The sequence below is a fragment of the Nicotiana tabacum genome, chromosome 15 (assembly GCF_000715075.1).
Source record: "Nicotiana tabacum cultivar K326 chromosome 15, ASM71507v2, whole genome shotgun sequence".
NCBI lineage: Eukaryota > Viridiplantae > Streptophyta > Magnoliopsida > Solanales > Solanaceae > Nicotiana > Nicotiana tabacum.
Window position 1 is genome coordinate 85,084,488 of NC_134094.1, and position 12,337 is coordinate 85,096,824.

A 12,337-nucleotide genomic window follows, 5' to 3' on the forward strand; every position below is an offset into this window, starting at 1 on the left:
CTCGTTTCCAAATAGAGCAAATGGATCTACCACCGGTCGAAGACGATTGGGCTGTTCAAGCTTTCACTCAAGGACCAAAGCAAAACTTAATGAATACACTATCACTACATAGGCGATGTGCACAATAGGTATCAACCGAAAATCAGAGTCGAAGATGGTCAATTCGGAGTCCCTTCAAAGCCTATTTATCCAGCTATGAACCTCGAAAGAACCAAGAGAGACACCGATCGCGGGACAGGGTCTAGTAGGGATCAATATCGTCCATATAACAAAGATCGGAGGAGCATCGAACCCGGTCGGAACCATGTGAGAAATGAAAGAAGAAATTATCAAGGTCGAAATAATCAGGGGTCACGACCAAAAATGACTTCGACAGGCCCGTCAGGAAGCACCGAGGCTATCGGGCCTAACAATTGGAATGCAACTCACCTAAAAGCGATACTACTGCTAAGGTACGACCCCCGTTCGTTTCTCTTTTTTATGCTTCAAAACTAACAATTGTAGGTAACTTAGAACCGCGGTTCGGTGTTAAATGTTGCGTCATCAGTATCTGAGGCTTCTCTATCTGATCAACCTCGAATACTGGGGGCGTCGCCCTCGGATATCAGCTGCATCAAAGAAAGCGATTTACATTAAAAGGTCCTCGAGAAGACAAGATTATTGTATGGGCCAAACAGTCAAATGAACCGTGCCCGCGTAGATTGCTCAAGTCTTAAGCATAAAACATGTACGTATGTAAGATTATTTCACACAAGAATGAAAAGAGGTCCCTCCAAGAATTTATTGCATCCGATTTCTATGGATATATCGAGCCTAAGGGAAACTTTACTTCGAGTTCGGGATCTTATTCTAACTCGACTACAAAGCCCAAGGGCTACCTTTTTCGAGTTCGAGCAAGTTTGAGCAAGTCCTGACTCGACCACTAAGCCTCAGGGCTACCCTTATTTCGAGTTTGAGCAAATCCTCACTCGACTATAAAGCCTAAGGGCTACCCTAACTCGAGTTCAAGCAACCATTCTCACTCGGGGACTATCTATCGAGCCCAAGGGCTGCCATTAATTCGAGAATCATTCACACATGACTACAAATCCCAAGGGCTACATTAACTCGAGTTTGAGCAAACACTCACTCGACCATTAAGCCTAAGGGCTACCTTACTTCGAGTTCGAGCAAACACGCACTCGACCATTAATCCTTAGGGCTACTCTTACTTCGAGTTCGAGCAAACACTCACTCGACCATAAAGCCTAAGGGCTACATTAACTCGAGTTCGAGCAAACACTCACTCGACCATAAGGCCTAAGGGCTACATTACTTCGAGTTCGAGCAAACACTCACTCGACCATTAAGCCTAAGGGCTGCATTAGTTCGAGTTCAAGCAAACACTCACTCGACCATTAAGCCTAAGGGCTAATCTTACTTCGAGTTCGAGCAAACACTCACTCGACCATTAAGTCTAAGGGCTACTCTTACTTCGAGTTCGAGCAAACACTCACTTGACCATTAAGCCTAAAGGCTACATTAACTCGAGTTCGAGCAAACGCTCACTCGACCATTAAAGCCTAAGGGCTACTCTTACTTCAAGTTCAAGCAAGTCCTCACTCGACCACTAAGCCTAAGGGCTACTCTTATTTTGAGTTCGAGCAAATCTTCACTCGACTATAAAGCCTAATGGCTACCCTAACTGGAGTTCGAGCAACCATTCTCACTCGGGGACTATCTATCAAGCCCAAGGGCTGCCATTAATTCGAGTTCGAGAAATCATTCTCACTCGACTACAAAGCCCAAGGGCTACATTAACTCGAGTTCGAGCAAACACTCACTTGACCATTAAGCCTAAGGGCTACATTAGTTCGAGTTTGAGAAAACACTCACTCGACCATTAAGACTAAGGGCTACTCTTACTTCGAGTTCAAGCAAACACTCACTCGACCATTAAGCCTAAGGGCTACTCTTACTTCGAGTTCGAGAAAACACTCACTCGACCATTAAGCCTAAGGGCTACTCTTACTTCGAGTTCGATCAAACACTCACTCGACCATAAAAGCCTAAGGGCTACATTAGTTCGAGTTCGAGCAAACACTCATTCGACCATTAAGCCTAAGGGATACTCTTACTTCGAGTTCGAGCAAACACTCACTCGACCATATGGCCTAAGGGCTACTCTTACTTCTAGTTCGAGCAAACACTCATTCGACCATTAAGCCTAAGGGCTACTCTTACTTCGAGTTTGAGCAAACACTCACTCGACCATAAAGCCTAAGGGCTACATTAACTCGAGTTCGAGCAAACACTCACTCGACCATAAGGCCTAAGGGCTACATTACTTTGAGTTCGAGCAAACACTCACTCGACCATTAAGGCTAAGGGCTACATTAGTTCGAGTTCGAGCAAACACTCACTCGGCCATTAAGCCTAAGGGCTACTCTTACTTTGAGTTCGAGCAAACACTCACTCGACCATTAAACCTAAGGGCTACTCTCACTTCGAGGTCGAGCAAACACTCACTCGACTATTAAGCCTAAGGGCTACATTAACTCGAGTTCGAGCAAACACTCACTCGACCATTAAAGCCTAAAGGCTACTCTTACTTCGAGTTCGAGCAAACACTCATTCGACCTTCGAATAATTATTCAATGCTAAGGCACTTTTGACTTGTGTATAAATTAACAAAAAAGCAAAAAGATTCGGAAGCCATAAAAGGGAAAAAGTTTTATATACAAATCTTTTACAAAGGCAACTCGGCTCGAAGGAAGTTCTTTACAAAGACCGGAAGCAGCCTCAATAGAAATAACAACAACTACCTATGATCCTAAATGGCTTGGTCTTCATCGGAGGCCGCGTCCTCGGCATCTTCCCCGCCTTTAGATTCGCTCGAGCTATCGGAGTCTTCCTCATGGAAGGCCAGCCTTCGAGCCTTGTTTTCCTCCGCCTTGGCAATTTCAATCTCGGCTCCAACATCGAATCCCTGAGCACTGACCTCCTCAAGAGCTTTTCTCCGAGCCTGCCATTTAGCATGCTCGAATGGCTTTGTCTTGGTTGACCTCAACATCGATCCTGAACTAAGCCACAACTGTAACAGAAAAGAAAGAGTGGATCAAGAAAATGAAAGGCGGCCCCATATTAAAATGCTTGAAAGGAAGTAAATACTCACGACTCATATTCCATTTCTCAGGAAACGGCATGTAGGCAGCAGAAATCAGGTCCGAGGTTTTGACTCGAACAAACCGGCCTATCCAACCTCGATCACGAGTTTCATCTATACTTGAGAACGACGCTTTAGTGGCTCGGCGAGCTAGCTTGATCAGCCCTCCTCGATAGAGTCGGGGACTATAAAGGCACATAAGGTGATCGAGGGTGAAAAGATACCCCTCGATTTTACATGAGAAGAATCACTATTCTCCAAAATGAAGGATGAATTTGACCAAGGGTCATGTCGTATCTTTTACAAAAAGCGACGATGACGGGATCTAATGGACCCAATCTGAAAGGGTAAGTATAAACACTTAAGAACCCTTCCACGTGGGTAATAATTGATTCTTCGGGCGATGGGACTATCACATGCTTGTCGCCCCAGTTGCATTCTTTTTTTACCTTTTCGAGAATTTTCTCGGTGATTAAACACTGGTACCTCGAGACCGGCTCACATCGGCCCAGTACCGAAGAGGGTTTTTCGACTTTGAAATCAATGACAGTCGAGCACCCTACCAGAACGAACTCCTCGGGGCGGGGCTCCGCCGCATCCTCGCCGCCGGTAGGCCACGATGAAGAAGCGGCCTCTTTCCACGGCACCGTTTTAGAGGTTTTCGCCATTAATGAATAAAGGAAAAGAGAATTGGGTTTGTTTGTGATGTAAAGTAGATGAAGCAGAGGGATTTTTGAAGAAGATACGAGAGTAGAGGAAAAAATTTGGATGTGAATAAAAGTTTGAATATTTATAGGCCTCATGATGACGGTTCAGAACCGGTAGTAGTCGACCAACGACTGACAAACATTTAATGTCTTGGTAACTGGACCGATGGGACATTTTTCGCATACGTCATAATTGGGATCATCACTATTGCCATCGCCCACCTAGTTAGAGTTTGGAAAATCATGTCGTTTCTCGCCATATTCCTTCCAAGAAACGAGGGGACTATCTGTATACAGTCAAAATCGGTTTTTCCCTTCGTGTAATTAGTTGAGATTGGAACATGATGGACCGAGGGTCGTCATCATAATATCGAGATGAGATCTGAAGGCAGGTTATCGAGCTCAAGATTCAGGGACCGATCAATACCGAGCTCGAAGTCAATATCGAGCTCAAGTCCAAATCGAACTATGATGTGAAATGGTGTTATCGAGCTCGAGATCTAGACCGATCAATACCGAGCTTGAATGAATATCGAGCTCGAGATCCAGAGATCGACCAATACCAAGACCGACCAAGATCGAGCTAAGAGACAAAGTGCTGTTATAGCAGCACCAGGGGAGAGAATCTCGGCGGGAGTTAAGGAAAAACTAATTAACTAATCTATCATGGGATCTCCACTATGTATTTTTAATTATATCTAAAGTGGGATTCCTCCACTATATGAAGAGTGACTATCATTTCTGTAAGGGGCATTGAAGATTCAGACATCAATGCACTCTCACATTTCAAAGATTATTACTGATATATAGTAGAGATTATCCTTTTTTGGGCTTTGGACATTGATTCATCTTGCTTGTTTATAAATCATTCTCTACTCAATTTGGTTTGTATTTTCATTCCTTTTTTACAGTCAATATTCGATATATTTCTACTTATTTTTCCAATTTGTACCAAGTTATACCACGTATCCTTAGAACTACGTATAAATTCAACTCTATCCGTTTTTCGGGTAAACACGAGCATTGTGATTATTACATTCATGATGTTTGTAGTAAATTTCCTAAAGAAATTCGCCATGATTTTCACCATACTCTTAGGGTGTGTTTGGTATGAAGTAAAATATTTTCCGAAAAATATTTTTCAATTTTTTCATGTTTGATTGGCTTAAATATTTTGAAAAATATTTTTCTTATGAACTCATTTTTCTCCAATTGGAGGAAAATATTTTCCTTATAAAGAGAAGGGAAAATATTTTCCAAAACTCAATCTCAACCTTCCACACCCTCACCCCCCCCCCCCCCACACACACCCTCACACCCACCCACCTAACCCCACACCCTCTCTCCAATAAAGCTTTTTCTTTTTCAAATTTCAGTTTTTTTTCCGTCACCACCCACCCTACACCCCCGCCCCCCCAACTTTTTTTTTTTTGTAATTTCAAATTTTTATTTTTTCGTTTTTCTACACTCCCCCCCCCCTCCCCCGCCCCCCACCCCGCACAAAAAAAATTTACTTTTTTTTTGTAATTTTGAAATTTATGTTTTTTTTTCCAGCACCATCCACCCCCTCCCCCCACCTCACTGCCCCCCACTCCGCACAAAAAAAAGTTTTTTTTTAAACTTTTTTTTTTGCAATTTCAAATTTCTATTTTTTCGTTTTTCTGCACCTCACTCCTACCAGGAAAAAAATATTTTTTTTATATATTTTCATTTTTCGGTTTACAAGTTCTAAAGTTATGAATTCGGAGGTTTATGTATTTAGAAGTTTACGAGTTTAGAAATTATAAAGTTTACGGGTTCGAAATTTCGCGATTTCAAAAGTTTAGCTGTTCGGAAGTTTATGAAATTTGTGGGTTCGAAAGGTTGTTGGTTCGAAAGTTTATGACTTCATGTTTATTGTATCTAAATTATTTATGAATACTCTTGAGAAGTTATTTTCCTTAATTTGCGTACAAAACACCAAAAAATGAATAAGATTACTACTTGTTTTTCAAGAAAATATTTTCTTGAAAATATTTTCCGTTATATCAAACACACCCTTATTCTCAGGCCCTTTCAATCCAGAAGCGGCCGAGAGCAGGTTTCGTTGCGATGCGTAGTAATAACGCTGATCTTTCCCTGTTCCAATCATATTATAGTTGTGACTCGTGCAGTTTCAATCTTCATGTTATATATATGTGCTTCTATACCCATAACCTTGAACCAAGAAATGAAATACCCTCTTCCTCTCTTCTTTTCCTTTCCTATAACCAGTGAGGCCACTACTCCTTTTTGTTCCCTTTGTGCTAAAGTTGTTCCCGCTTCCGGCTGCTGGGTATTTTACAACCACGATCATGATTACATCTGTCACTTCCACGGTGCTGTAGCACAATACGTAAAGGAGATTAATTATGATATAAAACTATAAAAGGTGGCCTTATTTTTAGGCTTTTTATTTGTAAGCCCTGTTGGCATATTTGGAGCCTTTTATTTAAGGCCTTGTTGGCCAAATAAATGGCCTTGTATTTTGAGAGGATGTGGCCAATTGTTGGCCAAGCATTTCTTTCCTCTCTTCCTATATAATGAGGACTCTCTACTCATTTGGAGACACACCAACAAGACTTGAGTCTTCATTTCTTGTTTCTTTCTTTCTTCCTTTATTAAGAGTGTTTTGTATGAGAGTTAGTGTGAACCCTTTCTTTGGAGTGATCTTGTGAGGTTAATCCCTTAGGGTATTTGGGATTAATTAGAGTATTTACTCTAATTTTGTACTCTTATTTTTATAGTAAATTGCCCCTCTCCGCTTGTGGACGTAGTTCACTTTGACCGAACTATGTTAAATTTGTGTCTTCTTTATCTACTTTAATTGTCGTTGTTATCAACTTCCATTGTCTTTGTTATTGCCATTATACCGTTGTTTGGCTATATTTCGCACTACCCGGGTTCCCGATCCTAACAAATTGGTATCAAAGCCGGATCTAACCGGGTTAGTTTCAATAACCAAAATGACTCTAACAAAGACCTATGTTGAGAAATTTGATCGAAGTGTAAATTTCGGAATGTGGCAATTAAAGATGGAAGCTATCCTAATTCAGGATGGCTTAGACTTGGCGTTGCAAGGAAAGGAGAAGAAGCCGGATAAAATGACGGATGAGGAGTTTGTCGTCATAGACAAAAGAAAAAAAGCATGTATCATTTTAAATCCCTCAAATGAGGTTTTACATGAAGTTTCTGTAGAAACCACAGCCAAAGGCATGTGGAAAAAATTGAAAACCTTATATATGAAGAGGACGGTAGAAAATAGATTTTACCTGAAGCAGAAACTTTATACAATTCGTATGGGCGAAGGTACCTCTATTCTCTCTCATCTTGATACCTTTGATTCCATTCTTATGGATTTGAGTAATATAGATGCTGAAATTAAAGATGAGGATCAAGTCGTGTTACTGCTTTGTTCTCTACCCCCATCTTTTAAGCATATAAGAGATACTATGCTTTATGCAAAGGATAATATCTCTTATAAGGATATTAAATCTATCTTAAAATCAAAAGAACAGATAGATAGTGATATTACTGGGGAAGCTAGTGGAACTCAAGCGGAAGTTGGCTTGTTTGTTAGGGGCAAATCCGACTCCAATTTCGGATACAATAATTTAGAGTATCGCTATTGTCATAAGAAACGTCACAATATCTCTGAATGTTATAAACTGAAAAATAAAGAAAAGCATAAAGAAAGAAAAAATGAGCACAAAAATACTGACACCGCCGAAGCTAGTGTAGCAACTGATGAGATTGAGGGAACTATATTTTTAGCAACTGAAACTAGTTTCAGATTAGACAATGAGTGGATTTTAGATTTTGGATGTTCATATCATATGTGTCCTAGTAGGGACTTGTTTTCTACATATGATTCAGTTGCAGGTGGAGTTGTCCAACTGGGTAACAATGTTACTTGTAACGTTATTGGCAAATGTACAATTCGGGTCAGAATGCACGATGATGTGGTGAGAACTCTCACCGATGTTAGATATGTTCCTAAGTTGAAGAAAAATCTCATATCTTTGGGCATTTTAGAATCCCTTGGGTGCAAATTCACTAGTGAAGGTGGAGTTTTAAAAGTTTTTCAAGATGCTCTTGTGATCATGAAAGTACATAGATCTAGTTCGTTGTATACTTTATTGGGCTCCACTGTTATAGGCCCTACTGCAGTTTCAGTATCAGACAACTTGTCTGATTTTGATAGCATTAAATTTTGACATATTCCCATTGGAGATTTTGCGGAGAAGGTGAAGCAAATTTACTATATCAGCCAAAATTAGGCCAAGGTGGAGATTTGTAAAAGGTGGCCTTATTTTTAGGCTTTTTATTTGTGAGCCTTGTTGGCACATTTGGAACCTTTTATTTAAGGCCTTGTTGGCCAAATAAATGGCCTTGTATTTTGAGAGGATGTGGCTAATTGTTGGCCAAGTATTTCTTTCTTATCTTCCTATATAATGAGGACTCTCTACTCATTTGGAGACAGACCAACAAGACTTGAGTCTTCATTTCTTGTTTCTTCTTTTCTTCCTTTATTAAGAGTGTTTTATATGAGAGTTAGTGTTGGGAAACACTTGTGTGAACCCTTTCTTTGGAGTGATCTTGTGAGATTATTCCCGTAGGGTATTTGGGATTAATTAGAGTATTTACTCTAATTTTGTACTCTCTTTTGTACTCTTATTGTTATAGTAAATTGCTCATCTCCGCTTGTGGACGTAGGTCACTTTGACCAAACCACGTTAAATTTGTGTCTTCTTTACCTACTTTAATTGTCATTGTTATTAACATCCATTGTCTTTGTTATTGCCATTATACCGTTGTTTGACTATATTCCGCACTACCCGAATTCCCGATCCTAACAAAATCCGACTTCAGTCCCTTTCTGTAACAAATCGTCCTCCTACACTGGCAAGTGGGGAGGTCACGCATTTCACTCACCGCCATGCTCTCAAGGTATATAACTCGGACAATCCCCTGAGTTGCAACTTCGAATTCTCAACAGGTTATATTTGCAGTGGTTGCGATTACTTTATCGATTCGATTTGCTTTACCGTTCCATCCAATATTCAACATATGTCTCATCCCCAACACCCTCTCAAATTGACTTGCTACTTAGATTTTCAAAATGAAAATATCAATTGCCCGGGCTGCCAAGGTGATTCCAGTGTTGGTCGTACTATTGCGCCCGTTGTAAATTTTATATTAATCGTCAATGTGCTGGAGCTCCCAAGACATTGTACTTGGGGGATAATGTCTCTTACGAGCTCTTCTTTTCATTCCCGTTTAAATATGAGAATGCAGAGATCAAGTGCAACATTTCCTCCTAAATAATAGTGACCAAAGATGGACTGTTATACTATATTTGTATCGATCCGACTTGTCGTTTTGAGTAATTACTCTCCTTTCTACTATTTGAAATCTTGAATAGCTTCATATGATGTATTACAAGCTCTTCTTTTCCTTTCTACTATGTGAATCGTCGGTTTTGATTTTTTCAGGTGTTTCGGAATTAGTTCGTAAGAATGAATTTCATGTTGGAAGCTTAAATTAAAAGGGTTGATCGGAGTTTGACTTTTGTGCAAACTACCCCGGAATAGAGTTTTGATGATTCCAACAGCTCCGTATGGTGATTTTGGAATTAGGTGCGTGTCCGAAAAATTATTTGGAAGTTCGTAGTTAAATTAGGCTTGAAATGGCGAAAATAGGAAAATAGAAAATTGGAAGTTTGACCGGGGAGTTGACCTTTTGATATCGGGTCGGAATGCGATTCTGAAAATTTGGAATAGGTCCGTTATGTCATTTATGACTTGTGTGCAAAATTTGAGGTCGATCCGACTTTATTTGATAGGTTTCGTCATCGAATGTAGAAGTTGGATATTTCTAGTCGGTTTCGACGTCGTTTCTTCAAGATTTAAGTGGTATCACATTAATCAAATGAGTTTCAAATTCAGTTTTGATTGAAGCATTAGATCCGTATTGAAATTACAGAGCCATAGCAAAAAGAATCGTCGAATTCGGACATTGTATGAGTAAGTTATGCCCATTTCCGTGTCAGGAACGATTTTCCGTGTCAGGTTATCTATTCAACGCTTAAACGAAATGAGGATAGTTGATTAAACCGAACTTAGTTCCTCAGCGAGACTACAGTAGTTTGGAAGTTGCAGTAAGTCTCTTGTCAGGAACAGGTTCACCCTAGAGGTGTTTGTTTTTGGGAGTATGTTACGTTTTGGTGTTTTTGTTTCTGCTGTCTGATTTTAGTACTGTTTCTGTTGTGTGTTAATCTTTGAATGAAAACTCAGTTGCCCTTCTTTTTTTATGGTTAAGCATAATTTCTGCTGAAATGTCTAAATAGTGAAAAAGGAAAACAGAGTTGAATTAGAATTATATTCATGCCCAGTAAGCGTACTAGTGAACTTGTATGCCACACAAAGCTAGACAAACTTCCTAATAAACTTTATCTTCACCTACAATTCATTTTTTCTACAGAAAATATGATCATTTTGCGTTATACTATGATTTTTGATAAATAAGACGTCCAGAATTTAAGAAACCAAGAGAAAAATATCACGAGGACATGCAGCAGCACCACCTTCCCAACAAGAATTAATTCATCGTCTTAGTGCTTTAGAGAATAAAATAACATGGATCCTCTTAGAGAAAAATAACCAATAATAATAATAATACCTTCACATTCTGAATTTTAAATAAAATCTTACGAGCGTGTCTCAAGTCAATTCAACCATCAAGAACACAAACTCTTGAAAACATTTTAAAAGGTATATATTGACACAACCCATTTTAACCCAAGTGAACTTTGTGTGGGGTTGCGTCCATCTTGACCAGCTCACACTAACTCATCTAAATTGAAACGGAGGAAGTAGTTGTTAATGTGCTGGAGCTCCTAAGATGTTGACCTTGACGGATAATGTATCGTACGAGCTGGTGTGCACATCTGCTGTTTAATTGGTTTTAGTTATAGTGTTTGTATTTGTTTTAGTTTTTCTTCTTTTCTTGATTTGTGTCTTCAACGGATATGCAGTTCAAATTAGCTTCTGTTGGCCCTTTAACCTGTTATAAATCTCAAGCTATTAGTCCGTAATCAAATTGCTTTTTTCCTTTTAATTTCAATTTCAATTTACTCTGCTTATAAACCTGAGGCATTCTACGATATGTTTTGGTGAACTTATCAATTGCATTGGTTCAAATTAATTTACTTAAGTACAAGCGAAGTAGAATGCTTTGAGTAGGCTAATGAACATAAATTCAGGCTCCTGACCTTGAATCCAGCAAGATAGAAGTGAATTTGCAAATTAGTTAGCTTGCCAAGAACAAACGAATACATTATCTATAGTAGTTTTTACCATGAAAAACAACAGACAGGAAAAACAGGGAATAGACAAGGGTTGCTTATTAACTGAAGAAGCATGTTAACATGCAAGATAAGAAGCCCTTTTTTATAGTATCCATCTCTCTGTCCCAAAATATTCTTCTATAAAGAATTACTCAAATTATACTCTACAAAAGAAATTCATTTTGCAAATTGATTCAAGTTTATTGTACCCATCCATCTCTATAATCTGAAATAGAAAAAGATAACGAATAAAGAGCTTCCATATAGGATGTCGTTACAAGAATGGTGGAATCCTCCTATTTTTTGGGTGAAATCCTAAACAAACTCAGTGGATTAAATTTAGAGTCCAAGTTGTCTTATACAGTTATACTACTATTTCCTTATATATTATTTAATAAATATTAAAAAGTGAAAATAATTGAGAATATTGGTAGATATTGGTTAAAATCATGTACGTTCAAGCTCTTGTACAGAGGTTTCCGTGTATATCGGCCTTACTAGATTGCTAGATTTTTCAATTTTTGTACTGTATGTATATCTTTAATTAGTGTTCGATGTGAAGCGAGGACACCAAGAGGTAATTTTCTATAAATATGTTATTAAGCAAGGTAATTTTTCCTTCAGCCTCTTTGGCTTCATCTTTTTCAGCTTTCGACAAAGGTAAGAGATGTATATTGCTGACAATAAACCGCTGGATATGAATGAAAACAAAACTCAAGATAAAATTGGACACAAAAATCGAAGAATAATGACGAAGTTACTAAGAGCTGCTTTTGTTGATGCCTCAGATCCTCCTCCTCCTCGTGAGGGTGACTTGAATCACTTCATCCATTGCTGCGATTACGCCTTTGAGAGAGTGAAGGCATCAAGTGCAACTTTTGCGATATTATCATCTCTGGTCGAGGTTTTGCTTGCGAGCATTGTGATTATTAGCTTCATGAGGTGTGTAGTAAGTTTCCTAGAGAAATTCGCCATCCCGGTTATGACCGCACTCTTGTGCTTAGGCCCTTTAAATGAGCAGTTTCATTGCGCTGCTTGTGGCTATGGTGATGATTCCCTGTTTCAGTCATACTATTGCTGCGAGTCGTGCAATTTCAATCTTCATGTCGAATGTGTTTC